We start from the raw sequence: 16,908 nt of genomic DNA, 5'->3' as shown, positions 1-16,908 counted from the left end.
TTACACAAACAGACTGACTGTTTTCAGCCATCTTGTAAGGAACAGAAGTTACACAAACAGACTGACTGTTTTCAGCCATCTTGTAAAGAACAGAAGTTACACAAACAGACTGATTGTTTTCAGCCATCTTGTAAAGAACAGAAGTTACACAAACAGACTGACTGTTTTCAGCCATCTTGTAAGGAACAGAAGTTACACAAACAGACTGACTGTTTTCAGCCATCTTGTAAAGAATAGAAGTTACACAAACAGACTGACTCTTTCCAGCCATCTTGTAAAGAACAGAAGTTACACAAATAGACTGACTCTTTCCAGCCATCTTGTAAAGAACAAAAGTTACACAAACAGACTGACTGTTTTCAGCCATCTTGTAAGGAACAGAAGTTACACAAACAGACTGACTGTTTTCAGCCATCTTGTAAAGAACAGAAGTTACACAAACAGACTGATTGTTTTCAGCCATCTTGTAAAGAACAGAAGTTACACAAATAGACTGACTCTTTCCAGCCATCTTGTAAAGAACAGAAGTTACACAAACAGACTGACTGTTTTCAGCCATCTTGTAAGGAACAGAAGTTACACAAACAGACTGACTGTTTTCAGCCATCTTGTAAAGAACAGAAGTTACACAAACAGACTGATTGTTTTCAGCCATCTTGTAAAGAACAGAAGTTACACAAACAGACTGACTGTTTTCAGCCATCTTGTAAGGAACAGAAGTTACACAAACAGACTGACTGTTTTCAGCCATCTTGTAAAGAATAGAAGTTACACAAACAGACTGACTCTTTCCAGCCATCTTGTAAAGAACAGAAGTTACACAAATAGACTGACTCTTTCCAGCCATCTTGTAAAGAACAGAAGTTACACAAACAGACTGACTGTTTTCAGCCATCTTGTAAGGAACAGAAGTTACACAAACAGACTGACTGTTTTCAGCCATCTTGTAAAGAACAGAAGTTACACAAACAGACTGATTGTTTTCAGCCATCTTGTAAAGAACAGAAGTTACACAAACAGACTGACTGTTTTCAGCCATCTTGTAAAGAACAGAAGTTACACAAATAGACTGACTCTTTCCAGCCATCTTGTAAAGAACAGAAGTTACACAAATAGACTGACTCTTTCCAGCCATCTTGTAAAGAACAGAAGTTACACAAACAGACTGACTGTTTTCAGCCATCTTGTAAGGAACAGAAGTTACACAAACAGACTGACTGTTTTCAGCCATCTTGTAAAGAACAGAAGTTACACAAACAGACTGATTGTTTTCAGCCATCTTGTAAAGAACAGAAGTTACACAAACAGACTGACTGTTTTCAGCCATCTTGTAAGGAACAGAAGTTACACAAACAGACTGACTGTTTTCAGCCATCTTGTAAAGAATAGAAGTTACACAAACAGACTGACTCTTTCCAGCCATCTTGTAAGGAACAGAAGTTACACAAACAGACTGACTGTTTTCAGCCATCTTGTAAGGAACAGAAGTTACACAAACAGACTGACTCTTTCCAGCCATCTTGTAAGGAACAGAAGTTACACAAACAGACTGACTGTTTTCAGCCATCTTCTAAGGAACAGAAGTTACACAAACAGACTGACTGTTTCCAGCCATCTTGTAAAGAACAGAAGTTACACAAACAGACTGACTGTTTCCAGCCATCTTGTAAAGAACAGAAGTTACACAAACAGACTGATTGTTTTCAGCCATCTTGTAAAGAACAGAAGTTACACAAACAGACTGACTGTTTTCAGCCATCTTGTAAGGAACAGAACTTACACAAACAGACTGACTGTTTTCAGCCATCTTGTAAAGAATAGAAGTTACACAAACAGACTGACTGTTTTCAGCCATCTTGTAAGGAACAGAAGTTACACAAACAGACTGACTGTTTTCAGCCATCTTGTAAAGAATAGAAGTTACACAAACAGACTGACTCTTTCCAGCCATCTTGTAAGGAACAGAAGTTACACAAACAGACTGACTGTTTTCAGCCATCTTGTAAGGAACAGAAGTTACACAAACAGACTGACTCTTTCCAGCCATCTTGTAAGGAACAGAAGTTACACAAACAGACTGACTGTTTTCAGCCATCTTCTAAGGAACAGAAGTTACACAAACAGACTGACTGTTTCCAGCCATCTTGTAAAGAACAGAAGTTACACAAACAGACTGACTGTTTCCAGCCATCTTGTAAAGAACAGAAGTTACACAAACAGACTGATTGTTTTCAGCCATCTTGTAAAGAACAGAAGTTACACAAACAGACTGACTGTTTTCAGCCATCTTGTAAGGAACAGAACTTACACAAACAGACTGACTGTTTTCAGCCATCTTGTAAAGAATAGAAGTTACACTAACAGACTGACTGTTTTCAGCCATCTTGTAAGGAACAGAAGTTACACGTTCCCTAGTGTAATACAGTTGTATATCTAAACAACTACAGGTTGGAAAGTTTTAGAAGTCGACCAATTTACTACACAGAATACGAACAAAGTAAATCGCTGTATCTCAGAACGGCTGGTGTAGGTATTGACACGTTGTTCTCTGCTTTATTAGTACAAAAGTCTAATACCCATACCATCCATTCTGAGATGTATATTTATTTCACGTGAGTTTCTCGTCATCAATAAAGTAAATCACTCCTTCATTTAATCTAACTACAATCTATTTTTTTTCTCGGATAAATACTATCTACACTGACTCACGTTTCTTCGTTCTAAGACCTAAAACTATGTAATGGGCTAACTGTGCTCTGTAACCGTTGGTACAGAACTCCAACCTTCGCGTTATAAGCCCTCACATTTACCATTAAGTCTCCGTTTGTCTGCGAACCTCTTCCACAATTCTGTAACTAGAAGAACCAAACTTGGCAGAAAGACTCAGTGTGGTCCCGTGGGTGCAGCGCGAGACTCTAGCCAATGGTGAAGGTGGAAGGGGGCTATAATAATATGTTTTAGGGGATAGAATAATCGAAATATAGCATCATATGTCCCCCCCCTCGGGACGCCAAGTTTGAAACTAGCGGGACCAAACTTGGCGCACGTGCTAGGTACTAGGCTAATGTCCTAACGGTGTTTTAACAAGTGATCTTAATATATTCATTCGGCGCCCACAACAGGCATTTTATGTCAGTTTAATAATGTGATAACCAGTATTAATATCAAATAATCGTTTTGTTCTACACTTCCTGTTCAATACACGAACTTATTAACCGGTAGCAAAGCTTGACTATCATTTTCATGGAGAGACTGCAGATTAAGTATCACCTTCCAAAGTAAACACGAGAACCGATTTGTCATTGTCTTTATGTAAGCCATACCAGTCTCGGGGATTTCCGCCCCTCATTAGTAATCCTTGAAAAGACCAGGTTGAAAGATTAGACTTCGTATAGTATTGGAGTGGATGTTATATATATGATATTTTACTACCACGGTAAACCAGTAATTATAGAGTAATTTCAATAACACTCAGAATTGATGGTACTGACTCAGTGTTGTGAATTATTTAGTTAGACAAGCTGGTTAAAACCCTGAAAAAGAATCTAAAATCAACCTTCTAAAACGTTGTAGGGTTGTCTGGGTTGGAAACAGTGTAACAGCTGTTAAAGTAAAGTGTGGATTGAAACGTTGTAGCATGTGTACGAATAAATTGTGGATTGAAAACGTTGCATCACATGAGGAGGTCAAGAAATCTGAGTTGGAAACGTTGTAACAGGTTTTAAAATGAAAACAGAGTTGAAAACGTTGTTACACGTGTGAAGGTAAAAAAGTCTGGACTGGAAACGTTGTACCAAGTGTGAAAGTAAATAATTTTGGATCAGAAAAGTTGTAGCTTGAAAAATCACAGCACGTGATGTTTCCCTAAGTTCCTACTTATCAAAACGTTTCCTGCAACTGACTCGTAGCTTCAAATAAAAATTACACAGATTTTGATTAATGGTGAAAATAGTCTAAGATGTTTTATATCTAACCTGAAAACCATAATAAGGCGAACTGGAATATTTAACAAACACTAATACTGATTTTATATAAATGTTACCACCTAGTAACTACATTGACTTGATCTAATGATGTAATGACGTTTACCAAAAGTTCCTCCAAATAATAATAGGAGAGTTTACCTGTTGCGTTCTTTATTTTAAGACTTGTGTACAGAGACAAGACCAAATGTAGGTATAGAAACACAGACTGGTGGAAAATATATGAATTAATATCTTAAGCCTTGTAATAAATACAGAAGTAAAGCCACGTTACGGTTAGTTTACAAAACAATGAACACGTGCGCCATCTCTATCAAATACCGTTTCAGTGACCGGCCGCTCAAGGTCACAAACAAATACTCTAATGTTTTATTCCAGACACGAGTCGTACTGCTATACTGGTGTGTCACTGCAGACACGAGTCGTACTGCTATACTGGTGTGTCACTGCAGACACAAGTCGTACTGCTAGATTAATGTGTCGCTACAGATAGGAGTGTAGTGTTACACTGGTGAGTCACTGCAGACACGAGTCGTACTGCTAGATTAATGTGTCGCTACAGATAGAAGTGTAGTGTTACACTGGTGTGTCACTGCAGACACGAGTCGTACTGCTAGATTAATGTGTTGCTACAGATAGGAGTGTAGTGTTACAATGGTGTGTCACTGCAGACACGAGTCGTATTGCTAGATTAATGTGTCTCTACAGATAGAAGTGTAGTGTTACACTGGTGTGTCACTGCAGACACGAGTCGTACTGCTAGATTAATGTGTCGCTACAGATAGGAGTGTAGTGTTACACTGGTGAGTCACTGCAGACACAAGTCGTACTGATAGATTAATGTGTCGCTACAGATAGAAGTGTAGTGTTACACTGGTGAGTCACCGCAGACACGAGTCGTACTGCTAGATTAATGTGTCTCTACAGATAGGAGTGTAGTGTTACACTGGTGAGTCACCGCAGACACGAGTCGTACTGCTAGATTAATGTGTCGCTACAGATAGAAGTGTAGTGTTACACTGGTGAGTCACCGCAGACACGAGTCGTACTGCTAGATTAATGTGTCTCTACAGATAGGAGTGTAGTGTTACACTGGTGAGTCACCGCAGACACGAGTCGTACTGCTAGATTAATGTGTCGCTACAGATAGGAGTGTAGTGTTACACTGGTGAGTCACCGCAGACACGAGTCGTACTGCTAGATTAATGTGTCGCTACAGATAGGAGTGTAGTGTTACACTGGTGAGTCACTGCAGACACGAGTCGTACTGCTAGATTAATGTGTCTCTACAGAGAGAAGTGTAGTGTTACACTGGTGAGTCACTGCAGACACGAGTCGTACTGCTAGATTAATGTGTCTCTACAGATAGAAGTGTAGTGTTACACTGGTGAGTCACCGCAGACACGAGTCGTACTGCTAGATTAATGTGTCGCTACAGATAGGTGTAGTGTTACACTGGTGAGTCACCGCAGACACGAGTTGTACTGCTAGATTAATGTGTCTCTACAGATAGAAGTGTAGTGTTACACTGGTGAGTCACCGCAGACACGAGTCGTACTGCTAGATTAATGTGTCTCTACAGATAGAAGTGTAGTGTTACACTGGTGAGTCACCGCAGACACGAGTCGTACTGCTAGATTAATGTGTCGCTACAGATAGGTGTAGTGTTACACTGGTGAGTCACCGCAGACACGAGTTGTACTGCTAGATTAATGTGTCGCTACAGATATGAGTGTAGTGTTACACTGGTGAGTCACCGCAGACACGAGTCGTACTGCTAGATTAATGTGTCTCTACAGATAGGAGTGTAGTGTTACACTGGTGAGTCACCGCAGACACGAGTCGTACTGCTAGATTAATGTGTCGCTACAGATAGGAGTGTAGTGTTACACTGGTGAGTCACCGCAGACACGAGTCGTACTGCTAGATTAATGTGTCGCTACAGATAGGAGTGTAGTGTTACACTGGTGAGTCACCGCAGACACGAGTCGTACCGCTAGATTAATGTGTCGCTACAGATAGAAGTGTAGTGTTACACCGGTGAGTCACCGCAGACACGAGTCGTACTGCTAGATTAATGTGTTGCTACAGATAGGAGTGTAGTGTTACACTGGTGAGTCACTGCAGACACGAGTCGTACCTGCTAGATTAATGTGTCTCTATAGATAGAAGTGTAGTGTTACACTGGTGAGTCACTGCATACACGAGTCGTACTGCTAGATTAATGTGTCGCTACAGATAGGAGTGTAGTGTTACACTGGTGAGTCACTGCAGACACGAGTCGTACTGCTAGATTAATGTGTCGCTACAGATAGGAGTGTAGTGTTACACTGGTGAGTCATTCTAGATGCGAGTCGTAGTGCCATAAGCAACAGGTTTACCATTTACACATTTTGGTTGTGAAGAATATCTGATCATTCGACAGTGCAATACTGCCACAAGTAGACTGATGACTGAAGGACGTTGTTACGACCCCTCCCTAGGTACAACATTCATGGACAAATTGTTTGACAATTTAGAGCAAAACATGTAGAAGAAAAGAACGTTCACAGCTTTCTTAGGATACTGTAAGTTTGTAATCCAATCACTTAGGTCAATCCTGAAACAAACCCAAGCCAATCAGGAGGAAAGCCTTCATCTACCAACTAAACGCTACGGTTAATATACATAACTGTCTGGAGCATTTATCTTAATAAAAACATTAATCAATATTTTAGAATAGAGAGTTTCATCAACTTTGACGAGTTCGTTAGTTCAATACAATTATATGAAACAATAATAACGTTTACTTACCTTTCACATCATATAATGCAAACTTAACAATGTTTACTTCATTATCTGGACCTTTAACAAGGCTTTATTTATTTATCTAACATAATCTATTGGAAATTTAACGACATTCAACTATTTATTACACTAAAGAGTGGAAAACAGCAAAGTCCATTTGTTTATTAAGTAATTAGTGGAAAGACAGCAGAGTCCACTTGTTTATTACAGTAATTAGTGGAAAGACAGCAGAGTCCACTTGTTTATTACAGTGATTAGTGGAAAGACAGCAGAGTCCACATTCAATATTTACACTGAAGAGCAAGACTCGTATTTTATTTAATTGTGTGAAACTGCTGGTTTTTGCGACTGGTATTTTGTCTAACTGTGTGAAACTGCTGTTTTGTATAACTGCGTCAAACTGCTGGTTTTTACGACTGGTATTTTGTGTAACTATATTAAGATGAACATTTTCTCGGTACAAATTTTATAAAATCTTAACAAGTGTGGTCGAACATATATAGTACATTTCATACGAAACTGAAAAAGGGATTTTACTCTTAGAAAAGTAAAACAGACTTCCACACTACTTATCACATTTAGTCTAAATAGGAGTTAGTCAGAAAAACTGTATTACCATTCGATAATTGCGTTGTAAATTAGTAAACATGACGCAGGTATATAATTTTGATGTATGGGCCATTAAAAACAATCAAACTTACCTTCAAGATGTAGCGATCCGATGTATCATTTGGTTTTAATCATTTCGAAAGTAGACTTACTTTTGAGGTCTACAATATAATCTGATGTTCTGTTTACGCGACGTATTTCAATATATATCTAACGCTCAGCTGGACTTTGTTTTATAGATCGTGAATTCACGCAATACTGCTCGTGTTATGCGCGTGAGCAATATTAATGTGAAACTTCATTGGCTGGTGAAGTAAACTTATGGATAAACAGGAGGTTTAGTTCGTTATACTGACACAATTTTGCCAGTGGCGTATTTAGGTAGGGGCTAGAGGGGGCTCAGCCCCAGGGCCTGTGATCTTCAGCGGGTCCAATGATAATTTTATTCTAGCGTAAACTTACATGGGATGTAGAGCCCACAAAAATTATTAGCCCCTGAGCCTACACAACCTCAAATCTGCCACCGAATTTTGCATAAGCAAATTGGTATGTCATGTGACAACCACAGCCAATGTATAGTCGCGGAGGAACGACAATGTTGACATTACGTAGGCAGGGTGATTCCTCCAATAATTGATCGCATTTGAGAACGGAATGTAACAATCCTTTCTGACACGAAATATTTATATACTAATATCATAAAAATACGTTCAGAAAAGGTATTTGTACTTAGCTGAATTGGAAAAAATGAATATAATCACTTTGGAGAACCAGAACCATCCAAAGAGAGACCTCCAACAAGTCGTACTCAAGCAAGCCGTGGTAAGCAAAGTACAATTTCTTATAACAAACGAATATCTTAAACAGAAAGGTCAGTGGAAAGAAACGTTCAAGAGATCCAGGCAACAGTATGCAACATAATTAAGAATGATTATTGTCTGGAGGAGCGAGAAAAGTCACGTGCACACAAGTTGTTTCTACGACTTGTCAGTTTAATAACAGTTGCATACTTCAAGCAGCTGTAAAATAAAACGGGCATTTGTGCTATTCCATCCAATCCAACTGTTGAGCAGGGAAATAGTAAGCATTCGTCTTCGTATACAAGAAGCATTATGGAAAGCATGCAGGAAGTAGTGGTGTGCTTCTGACGAAATTGCCTTGTAAAGAAGCCTTTCGCATTTGAAACTACAAGCTGTTATAAAGTTGAAAGAACGTGGAGAACACGACTATATATGATCAGTTGAAACGCTGATGTAGAAATTGAAAGTTAAATCATTTACGTTTGTCGTAATCAGAAAACTAACCACACGTCGAGAGTAAAAGTTGTTCGATTTTGTTTGTTTCTTTCCATATGTTAAATAAGCGTTCATTCAGTTTACACACGAGCCCAGTAGATGAATAAAATAAAAGTAAATAATAGTTTTAATTCCAAACCTTTCACATTTTTCTATTTGATTTATTTATAAATATATTATTACAGTATTCATAATACCTCACCAACGCTTGTATAAGCTTTAAGAACATAGTGTGTATGCTTAAAGTATGGTGACTTTATATAAAGATGTAGTGGCGGCTGGTGTGCCTCCTGTAACCTGCTTTCAATATCCAGTTCTTATACAGAGTTTCACGTGGTTAATTAACTGATTATCATTGGCTGCAGAAGCATCTTATGTGCCGAAATGGAAAGGTCATGTGTCAAAATAGGAATGTAACTTAAGAAATGGATTTTCATATCAGCCTTAGGGTGGTTGTTGAGGCCCAGCATAGCCAGGTAGTTAAGGCACTCGACTTGTAATCCGAGGGCATCGGGTTCGAATCCCCGTCACATCAAACATGCTCGCCCTTTCAGCCGTGGGGGCGTTATAATGTTACGATCAATCCCACTGTTCGTTGGTAAAAGAGTAGCCCAAGAGTTGGTGGTGGGTGGTGATGACTAGCTGTCCTCCTTCTAGTCTTACACTGCTAAATTAGGGACGGATAAGGCAGATAACCCTCGTGTAGCTTTGCGCGAAATTCAAAACAAACAAGGGTGGCTGCTGGACTGGAAACTTCACTTGAGTTCATATAATAGTGACGGTCTTTCTGTTTTTATTGCATTTTTTCATAGATGGAGCTAAAGCACTTTATGAGATATATAACTTCTGTATGACTTCTCCACACTATGCGTAAGTTGTGTTATAAAAATTTAAGTTTTTTTTTTGTTTTAATATAAATACGTTGCGCCATCTGTGAGTGTAATTAACTTACATCAAAGATAACACTATGTAACAAAATTTTTACTTTTTTTGTTCCTGGGCAGAAAGTGTTATTTCCCAATTGCTTATGCCTAAAGTAAATGGGAAAGACCTATTTTCTCTTCAAACTTTGCTTTTGTGACCTGGCTAATGAAATTTTCAAATTTACCCATTTTACAGAACATTCCAGGTAGATTCAGTGCTGAATAGCTGATAGAGAATTTTCTCAAACTTACAAGAATTTTGAAGAACTTTCTAAAATGTTGTAGAACTTACGAGAATTTTCTAGAACCTTCCACAGTAATATATATATATACAGGGGCTCACCACACACCACTAAAGTTTAGTTCTAGCTGCCCAAGTGAACACATAGACCTATCTGATTTTATCAGAGGTGGCATCAAGAAGCTGCAAGCATTCTCCAGATGAATTCTGCCATGTATGTGGAAAATTTATCAAGACAAGAGTGAAGAAGTACTCTGTGACAGTATCTACTAAAATGCCTACAAGACATATTTTGGAATGCCTGTCAGGGATCAAGACAAACCCTGGATACCTCATTATACCTGTGAGCACTGCATAAAAACTCTAGAAGGTAAGACGGACAATTTTTGTTTGCTTGATTTGTAAGATTTTATATTATACAAATGTTAGACCTTTTACATTTTAAATATCTTTTTTTTTATTTCCAATAGTATAGAAAAACATCACATATAAAATATTTTGCATGAACCTCTCACATATTAGTTGTGGATGAACTAAATTTATTCTTTATAATAATTTTATTTTGCTATTTTGCAGGATGGTACAGAGGGGAAGAGAGAGCCATGAAGTTCTCTATTCCAAGAATTTGGTGTGAACACACTGACCACTCAAACAATTGTTACTTCTGCATGGTGGACCCTTCCATCATCCAGTGCCACACTGCCCTGAGCTCCTTGTACCCACTCTACCAGAGAGAAAGCAGCCATTTTCAGAAGAGAGCAGCAAATCAGAAGAGGAGGTAGACGTTTAAGATCCAGATTACAATTTCATAGGTGCAGCTGGAGAGAGAAACCCACTCTACACCAACCAAAGAGACCTCAATGACTTGATCAGAGATCTTGGTCTAACAAAGTCGAATGTCGATTTACATTACAGTTGCAAATCTCAAAAAACTATTCACTTCTAAACATTTTTGCATAACTTTAGTATAAAAACATGCAAATCTTGATTCATATGTTGTTTTATTCAGACCTTATGTAAATGAAAATGTGCAAATTTGCCTGTTTTTACGTATAAAATAGGTTAGTTTCTAAATTTCATTATCCAGGTAACAAAAGCAAAGTTTGAAGAGAATAATGGCCATTTTCTGTACTTTTACAACATAAGTAATTAAGAAATAACGCATACTATCCAGGAACAAAATTTGTGTTACATAGTGTAATAAATGCTCAATAACAACAATAATGGGAAGTATAGGAACTGTTAACCAACAGCGTGTCCTTGTTCCAAGCTATCATGTCATAAAATTTGCTTCAGATTGGTCCAGTAACTCAGTTGTTAGATAACAGACAAACAGACACAGATACTTTGTGCTCAATATATATATATACAGACACACATATATTTAGACAATACAAGGCTAGGATCCATTAAGACATTTACAACATTACAGAATAAAATTGGTTGACCTTATTAAGTTACATGGTATGCACTTTTATACACCATTTTTTCAATGTTTGAAATTCGCTGCTAAACATAATGCAACTATCTGAAAATAGCTTCTAGAATTTCTCTGTTGTTTACATTTAGAGACTAAATTATTAGTTATTTACTGTTTACAGTTAGAGTTTAAATTCTTAAAGTTATTTACTGTTTACAGTTAGAGATTAAATTATTAGTTATTTACAGTTTACAGTTAGAGATTAAATTATTAGTTATTTACTGTTTACAGTTAGAGATTAAATTATTAGTTATTTACTGTTTACAGTTTGAGACTACATTATTGGTTATTTACTGTTTACAGTTTGAGACTACATTATTGGTTATTTACTGTTTACAGTTTGAGACTACATTATTAAAAGTTATTTGTTGATTACAGTTAGAGATTAAATTACAGTGGAACCCTCTAAGCAGCCACCCATCAAATTTGGTCACCCCTTGAAAGCGGTCATTCAATCAAAGTCCCTTTTCTTGTTTACATAATCCTTAATTATGTACAGTGGAACCCTCTAATCAGGCCAGTTTGTCTCAGTCATGAGAGTGGTTGTTTTAGAGGGGTTCCACTGTATTATGCTATTTACTGTTTACACTTTGAGATTAAATTCTTAAAATTATTTACTGTTTACATTTTGATACTAAGTTCTTAAAGTTATTTACTCTTTACATTTTGAGACTGAGTTCTTAAAGTTATTTACTGTTCACATTTTGAGACTAAGTTCTTAAAGTTATTTACTGTTTACATTTTGAGACTGAGTTCTTAAAGTTATTTACTGTTTACATTTTGATACTAAGTTCTTAAAGTTATTTACTGTTTACATTTTGAGACTAATTCTTAAAGTTATTTACTGTTTACATTTTGAGACTGAGTTCTTAAAATTATTTACTGTTTACATTTTGAGACTGAGTTCTTAAAGTTATTTACTGTTTACATTTTGAGACTGAGTTCTTAAAGTTATTTACTGTTTACATTTTGATACTAAGTTCTTAAAGTTATTTACTGTTTACATTTTGATACTAAGTTCTTAAAGTTATTTACTCTTTACATTTTGATACTAAGTTCTTAAATTTATTTACTCTTTACATTTTGATACTAAGTTCTTAAAGTTATTTACTCTTTACATTTTGATACTAAGTTCTTAAAGTTATTTACTCTTTACATTTTGATACTAAGTTCTTAAAGTTATTTACTCTTTACATTTTGAGACTGAGTTCTTAAAGTTATTTACTGTTTACATTTTGATACTAAGTTCTTAAAGTTGTTTACTGTTTACATTTTGAGACTAAGTTCTTAAAGTTTTTGACTGTTTACATTTTGAGACTAAGTTCTTAAAGTTATTTACTGTTTACATTTTGAGACTAAGTTCTTAAAGTTATTTACTGTTTACATTTTGATACTAAGTTCTTAAAGTTATTTACTGATTACATTTTTCAGACTAAACTCTTATAGTTATACAGTTTACATTTAGAAATTAAATTTGAGTTATTTATTGTTTACAGTTAGATTAAAGTTATTCATCGTTTATAGTTGGAGTTATCAGTTACAAGATTAAATCTGATTTGTAATTCTTCAGTAAACCCTAACTGATTCAAAGCTACTCCTTAATCTCTTACTAAAACTTGTGCGTGAGTAATAACAACTTTGGTTAGTTACCACATCAAAATTGTGGCAGTTTTTTTGGTTTAAACTTAGTTGACCACAAACAGAAAGTTAAGGGCAAATATAACCGAGAGCATTCAGAAATTCCTTTGTCTCTGTTACTGACCTGCTACCAGACTCCATATTTAAACTGTTACATCCGTATTATCATTATTGACCTGTCACCAGACTCCATATTTAAACTGTTACATCCATACTATCATTATTGACCTGCTCCTACACTTCTACAGATGTTAAGCTGCTCGAAAGCCAACAGTCTTTGTTTGTTTTTTGAACAGCACTAGTTAAGTTTATTATGTTTACTGTTTATTACTTTGTATACATAATGTGGATTTCGAGGTATTGTTTTACTTACGGCCAAAGTTGTTAAGAATACTGATCTGGTTGGTAAATGCTTTCTCGGTTATTGTTTGATCTCATTTTATAGTTTTAGTTAAGAGTGATATACTGAATTAGTTACAATAACTGTTTGGGTCAGTTATGATCTACTTAGACTGAAGGAAATACTCTAACAAAAACACATTTTACTAAACCTTAAGTAGAAACACACCTTGAAACAAAACATACTCTCTGACCAAAACACAATCAACCAAAGTATAAGTCCTACCAAAAAGAATCAAACAAAAACACCCAATCAACCAGATACACAGCCCAAACCAATACAAGCCTCCAACAAGTAAATCATTCGGTGTCTAGTGTCTTCCGATTACAACATTAATGAATCTCAATGCAAATATACTGTCAGTAGGAACATCTAGTTTTCTCAAACATAATATCAATGATATGTGGGACTTGCACTTTACTTCAGAGAACAATATGTCACATTCCTACTGTACCTCCTGGTGTTAGATTTATGAAATACAAGCTGAAATACGTGTCACCTGATGCAAAATATTTAACTTAATTTCAACAATGTAAGTTTAATAGCAATCACATATTTCAAAAGTAATAACTCAGACAAAACATTTATCTCAAATTTTAAAACTATAACAAACTTTCTTCTTCATAAATAACATTTGTAGACTGCTTTCAATCTACTAACAAATATATATGTTACCACGCGGTACACCAGCTGTAAAGGTTCATGTGGCTATGTTAAGTTTTCTACAGTTACTACATACATAATGTTACTGGCATTGGGTGTATACCATCACTGGCAGGTGATGTGGCTATGTTAAACTTATAGGTATATTTCTGTTATTTTGTATTATAATAAATTAACTTAGACAATGTTCAGGTACAAATAACAAAGTTGATTGTTATACCAATCATTATTTAATGTTATTCCTAAAACATTGTATTAAAGTTTGTGACTGTGTAAAACCATTAGAACAAGATAGTATTATGTCATTCTTTCCATTTAATGTTCTTAAACCTTCTATACCATAACAAAATGTTAACACTATGATAATTCTTTACTGGTTCTTGTTGATAACTGAATTAGCCAGAGTTAAAATACTTATTGTTTAGAATTACCATATACTTGTACCCAGGGTATGTTGTAAGGGTTCTGTTTGAATGAACATACTCATTAAATCTAGGGTTTGAAACATCTGTTATGCATTGTCTTAGCTGTATAGAAAGAAGCTAGCATGTGGTAGTTGTATATGATAGAAGAAATCAATTACTGTGGAACTGGACACTTTTCTGTCATTTGGTAGATGCTAGTTTATCTCCTGCTTCAGATCAGTGACAGTATTTCTTCTGTCCTGAAGGCTGTATAAACATAGATATTTAACATCAGTATAACTGAGTTTAGGTGTTCTACCTCTTCCTTTATTATTTTCAAATTCACCTGTCATATTCTAACGATCTGTGTTGTACTTGACAGTGTTTGGGGAACATTTCAAGTTTACAGTAGTTTGTCTCAAGAGTCCAACCAGCATCACATAAAGCCTTTAATGTGAACTCTCTGCTCTACTGGTAATTCTCTACACTTTCTGGACTGTGTCATGATAATAAAACTTAATATATAATCTTAAACATTGTTCTTATTAAGGTTTATTTGTGTGAAGAGAATTCACATAAAGGCTTTATGTGATGCTGGTTGGACTCCGAGACAAATTACTATAGACTTCAAATGTTCCCCAAACACTGCTAAGTACAAAAAATATATATATAAAAATATATATGTAAAAACAACTTGTTTGGGTTGAGAAAATTTTTTACATATAGAAGTAGAGGAGTGAACAACGTTTTGACCTTCCTCGGTCATCGTCAGATTCACAAGAAAGAAAGAGGTAACTGACCGGAAGCTGACCACATCTTTGAAAGGGGTTGTGTAACTGAGTGTCAGAATGTAGAGGGCGATGTTAGATGTTTGAATATATAATTTTATATTATTTATTTTATTATTTTTAATATAGGTATAAAGGCGTTCCTTTGTATTGGTTTATTTTGGGCTTGAGTTGTTGTATAAGTAAGGCTTCTTTAATTTTACATTTGTTTATGTTTGTTTATTTATTTAGTATTTGAGTGTTTTCTATGGTTATGTTGTGTTTGTTTGACTTGCAGTGTTCGAACACACGTGAAGGTGACTTTTTATGTTCTTTGAATCTGGTTTCCATTTTTCTACTTGTTTCTCCAATACAGAAGTTGTGACAGTTATCACATTGTATTTTATAAATACTGTTGGTGTGGTGTTTGTCAGTGTAGTTTTTACATAGTATAGACCTCTGTTTTGTGCCTGGTTTTTGAATAAATTTGGTATTAACTGGAATGTCATATTTTGTTACTAATTTTTGCCAAATGTTGGTTATTTGTTTGCTGATGTCAGGAATATATGGTATACAGCAGTATATGGTTTCGTTGATTTTTTGATTAGAGATATATTTACTTTAGTTGGTTGATTTTGCTTTCTGTCTAGGTGTGTATGCGTGATAATGTTTTCTACGGTTTGTGAAGGAAACTTATTGATGTTGATGAAGTATTGTTTTATTTTGTCTAATTCATCGTTAATTTTATCTGGTGAGCATAGTTTTATGGCTGTGTTTATTTGGTTTCTTAGTATGTTGAGTTTTTGTTTTGTTTCATGTGCTGAGTCCCAAGGAATGTATAGTCCAGTATGGGTGATTTTTCGGTGGATTTCTGTTTTGAATTGTGTGTCAGTTCTTGTAATTTTGATGTTAAGAAATGATATTTGATTGCTTTCTTCCTCTTCACATGTGAAGTTAATGTTGGGATGTATAGAGTTAACGTGATTGAAAAATTAAGTATGTGTTCTGTAGATCAGAATACCGCGAACCGCGTGTCATCTATATATCTGTAACAGTATAGTGGTGGATGTAATGCTGTGTTAATTGTTTGTGTTTCAACTTGTGTCATAAAAATATTGGCTAGAACTTAGGCCACTTCTTTGTATATAGTTGTGGTTGTTGAACATGAAGTTTGTCTTCATCGTGGTGAATTCTACGAGGGTTACTAATTGGTTGCTGGGAATGTCTATAGATGGGTTACGATCTCGGATATAGAGTTCTAAGGCTATCTGTAACATCAGCCAGCTCATTCATCAAAGACTCTTTTAATTTCAAGTGTAATCTTAATCAACTCAAACATAAAGCCTTAATGGCATGTTTCGATGTTATATTCCTCTTTACAGAAGTTCCAACTGTTGAAGCCTGCAAGTGGGTTTTTCTCAACATCACTGCTAAGTACAATCCAGATCATGAGACCAAGACAGGTAAATCTGAAAAATAATAAAGGAAGAGGTAGAACACCTAAACTCAGTTATACTGATGTTAAATATCTATGTTTATACAGCCTTCAGGACAGAAGAAATACTGTCACTGATCTGAAGCATGAGATAAACTAGCATCTACCAAATGACAGAAAAGTGTCCAATATTAAGAAGACTCAACAAGAACGGAATATTTCATGTGTAATAGTTAAAAAAACCTTTACTTCAGTCTACAAATATTGTCAAAATACTGAAATT

This window comes from Tachypleus tridentatus, chromosome 7, assembly GCF_004210375.1.
Source record: "Tachypleus tridentatus isolate NWPU-2018 chromosome 7, ASM421037v1, whole genome shotgun sequence".
In the NCBI taxonomy this organism is placed as follows: Eukaryota; Metazoa; Arthropoda; class Merostomata; order Xiphosura; family Limulidae; genus Tachypleus; species Tachypleus tridentatus.
Note: the sequence above shows the minus strand (reverse complement) of the source record.